Below are 4,605 nucleotides of genomic sequence, written 5' to 3' on the forward strand. Positions count from 1 at the left end.
TTCCCAGAGTTAAGCGGTATGAAGAATGACTGTGGAGAGGAGAGGCCTACACCAAAACATTAATGAAAAAATAAATCTTTGCATAAAGGTTGAAAGGATCAGCTTTCTTTGCATTGAGGTGGAGCAGTGAGCCAAACCCCAGAATGAAAGCAAAGAAGTAATCACTAAATAAATGGAATGGTTTTCCTGGCAAGGGGTTGAGGTCACAGTTGGTGCCCAGAGAAGGCTGCTCCTGGTCTGGGCACCTCGGGAGAAGCCCCCTGCTCCTGTGGTCCTCTCCATGCCCCGTAAAGTAAAGTCTGGTGGTTAACCCACCCTGCCCACAGTCAGAGTCGTGGCCAGTTCCATTGTCCACAGAAGAAAACCACAGGAAGTACTGTATCAATTGGGTCTAGGCTTCCATTAATAAAAATGGCATCTTCATTAAAAAAAAAAAACACCCAAAAAAACAACCTAGTGGCCAACCCAGGAGCACTAGACACTGGAGGATGTGCTACTGTGCTGTTTATCCTCCAAAGAGGTGAAACAATCACCTGTGTGAGGTGTAACCCTGTTGACCTCTGTCCAAGGCAACATTAACTCTGGACACTTCTGTTACCTGAAGGAGTAAGAGCTGTAAGAACAAGTTAGATCTGGGGGCTTCAGGCATCCATAGAAAAAAAGTAACCCAATGACATCACATTTTAATGAGATTCTGCTTATTTTTTCATCTACTGTGAGGTGAGAGCTGACTATCCTGGCACAAGTACAGCTATCTCCTTTTGTTTTTACTTCAGTTGAATCTCCTTTCCATCCTCCCCTTTATCCCAGAGGTCATTTTGTTTTCTGCCCCTAAGGCTTTTGGCTGCATTTTACCTTTTCCATCAATCCACATCATTCTCATTCTTTAGAGCACTTTTTCCAGGATGCCATTTCTGACCATGCCAGCTCTTGTATGCCCAGCAGTCCTTGCCACCTCTACTGCCTCCCAGGTGTCATTACTTAGGACACATAAGTCTCCCGTGCTGCCTGGACAACCTGATCCTCAGGGAAAGGGAGATGTCTCAGAATATCTTGTGTCCTTCCCACTCTGTCTACTTCAGCAATCAAGATGGCGTACCAGCCCAGGGCACAGAACACACTTTATGTTATGGCCAGTTCACTGTCATGGCCAGATCGTGGAAAGACCTGTCCCTGTACATGGAATGAAATGCCCCACATGTGATTTTCTGTTCTTATATGTCTGCTGGCTCAGAGGTAACCACTCTCCTGAATTCTTTTCTCACCACTGTATTTGTGAGATTCCTCTGCAGTGATCTGTAGATAATTCATTTTAACTTCTGAATAATATTCCTCTTAATATTTAGAGCGTTTCTATTTATTATTGCTTTTTGCTACTTCAAACAATGACTATGTGAACATTTTTATACATGCAACCTTGTAACTGAGTATGGGAATCTAGGCACATCCCAGGAGTGAAATTTCTTCAACTTCACTTTAGAGTGCCAATGTGTGCTCCAAAATTGTGGCACCGATTCAGGGGTCTGCTCAGGGAATCCTCCACACCCTCTCTGACACTTGGGATTCTCAGACTTTCATTTTTTTTCAGTCTGATGAGTGAGAAATAGTATCTAGTTATTTAAATTCTCATTTTGTTGATTACCAGTGAGACTGAATGTTTCAAAAATATGCTTATTGGTCATTTGCTTTGCTTGGGAATTGACTCTAGATTATTTGCATATTTTGCTTCTTTTTAAAAATCTTATTCATTTTGAAATTATTTGATGAATTCAATGCTAAAGTTTTGTTTAGTGCCTTAAAAATATTTTCTTCCAGGCTGTCTTTTTATTTTTGTGTTATTTTTTAACAAACAGAAATTTGAAATTTTAATGTAGTTGAACTGATTTTTTCCTTTATGTTTTTTTCTTTCTTTGCCTTTTTAATGAAATTCTACATTCTTCTGTCATTCTCCTGGTTGGTGTGTGTGTGTGTGTGTGTGTAACTGAAAATTTTGCATTGCATATTTTAGTTGATAATCTCTGTGGAACTTTTGTTTTTTACTTTTATTAGCATTTATTTGATGTTGAATTTATTCCGAGGCCATAAGTTTTTGTTTCTTTAGTTTCTTCTGGGAGATCTTTTTCTTCTGTGCAACCTCCTCTTCTGGTTTAGGAACAATTTGTTCCTTTTCAGTTAGGATCATCTCAATGTGGCAGGGAGAACTCATGTAGGGGTTGATCCGTCCGTGAGCTCTGTAAGTTCTGTGCCGCATCTTGGGAGCTTTATTTACTTGGATGTGCTCTATGACTAGAGAGTCTACATCTAAACTCTTAAGTTCAGCATTACTCTCTGCATTTTTAAGCATGTGCAGTAAAAATTCTGCACTCTTTTTGGGCCACCCACCCTGCGTCCAACCCCACTGTTTGGCCTGGGCACACCTCCCAACGCCACCATTGTAACGACGGAAGGGCACACATTGTTTTTGTAATGTGACATCCTTTAGATTCTTGATGGCTTTTCGGATATGCATACCCTTGATGGCCTGGGCAGTTTCACGAGTGTTCTTAAAATGAACCTGTAGATTCGAACCTCTCCATTTACATGATTTTGTGGGGTTCTCCGGGTCAAGAGAATAGCGAACCATTTTGAGAGGTCACCTCAGGCCGCTTTCGGGAAGAGCTGTGGAACTTATTTTTATATTTTTTTATGGAACTGTCAGTTAGAATCCAAATGCACTTTTTTTCTACCCAAGTAAACAATTGTTCTGGTACAATTTGTTTATTTGTAGGGCCACCACTTTCATTTATCAAGTTTCCATATAGGTCTGTGGGTCTATTTCTAGATACTTTATTTTGTTTCAAGTAAAATTATTTCCTAAACTAAAACCTCACTGTACTAATTAATATAATATTATAGTTAATCCTAATATCTAGCAGGGCAAAGACAACCTTGATTTTTTTTCCCCCAAATTGTCTGGGGACTTCTTAGCTCTTTGCTTTTCCTTATCAGTCTCGGAATCTGTCTTTGCTGCCCATGAAAGTTGTCAGGACTTTGTGAACTTGGATTGAATTTATGGTTGAATTTTGGGGAAAATCAACTTCTGATAGTAAATCTTTCTACCTTTGGATATTGTATATGTATTGCTCAAATGATTTAGATTTTCTGAAATGTCTTTCAATAAAGTTTTAATTTTCCTTTGCAGAGGTTTCTCAGTACTTTATAGTTTTAATTGCTATCATAAATGGCAACTTCTTTTAAAGTTTAGACAGTTGCTTATATATAAAAGTACATTCAATCTATATTTACTGAATTTTGTATTTAGCCAATTTCTTAAACTGTCCTTTAATTCTGATATCATGTCCACAGGTTCTTTTGGTTTTCATGTATAGACAGCTTTCATATCCATAACTAAATACAATTTTCTTTACTCTTCTCCAATTATTTTAGTTACCTTTCTTTTTGGGCTAGGATCCCAAATAAATTGAAGAGTTTAGTCTATTAACATTAATTGTGGTTATATTATTTTAATTCCTTATGTTTAGATACCATAACTATGTATGTCTTCAATTATTTTAAATTTACTGAGACTTTCTAATGATCCAAACTATAGCTTATCTTGCTAAACATTTTGTGTCTACTTGATTAAAATGTGTTGTTTGAATGGAATAGTCTAGAAATCCAATTACATCAAGTTGGTTGATAGTGTTGTTGCAGTCTTTCATATGCTTATTGATTTTTGTGTCCAATTGTTCTGTCAAATATTGATAAATGTGTTTTAAATTCTGACTATAACTGTAGATTTGTCTATTCTCATTGTAGTTTATTAATTATTGTTTATATATTTTGAAGTTCTCATTTTAGATGCATAAATGTTTAAGGTTGTTATGCCCCTTTGAAAAGTTGACACCTTTATCATTATGAAATGACCCTCTTCATTTATGGCAATATTTTTCATCTCAAATCTATTTTTATATTAATGAGGATGGATAATTAAGTTCACAAACTCATCCTAGAAAAAGTGTTACATACCTCATTACTGAATATCACTATGGCCACCTTCGAAGTACTCCCCTTGGGAATCTATGCACCAATGCCAGTGCCTAGCCCTCCCTTCAAAGCAATTTTGGAGCTCTTTTTCTGGAATGGCCATCAGAGCTGTCATTGTATTACACTTGATGTCCTGAATGTCATCAAAATGTCTTCCTTTCAATATTTCCTTTATCTTCGGGTAAAGAAAGAAGTCACTGGGGCCATATCCGATGAGTAGGGAGGGTGTTCCAATACATTTATTTGTTCACTGGCTAAAAACTCCCTCACAGACAGTGCCTTGTGAGCTGGTGCATTGTCATGATATAAGAGCCATAAATTGTTGGCAAAAAGTTCAGGTTGTCTAACTTTTTCATGCAGCCTTTTCAGCACTTCCAAATAGTAAACTTGGTTAACTGTTTGTCTGGTTGGTACAAATCCATAATGAATAATCTTTCGGTTACCAAAAAGGTTAGCAACATTGTGGCAACACCTTGTATAGCTGCTCTTTCTTTTAATCAATGTTAACATAGTTCATATTTCTACAAAGGATGTGAATGTATATATGTATTCATAATTTAATTATATATTTAAAACAGT

General features: G+C 37.1%; 1 pseudogene; it reads right to left on the reverse strand.

Annotated features, from left to right (window-relative positions):
• Window positions 1-2,068: 2,068 nt before the first annotated feature.
• LOC109375896 (60S ribosomal protein L17 pseudogene) lies at window positions 2,069-2,645 on the reverse strand (annotated as a pseudogene).
• Window positions 2,646-4,605: the final 1,960 nt, after the last annotated feature.

The sequence above is a fragment of the Hipposideros armiger genome, unplaced genomic scaffold (assembly GCF_001890085.2).
Source record: "Hipposideros armiger isolate ML-2016 unplaced genomic scaffold, ASM189008v1 scaffold_1000, whole genome shotgun sequence".
NCBI classification, from domain to species: Eukaryota; Metazoa; Chordata; class Mammalia; order Chiroptera; family Hipposideridae; genus Hipposideros; species Hipposideros armiger.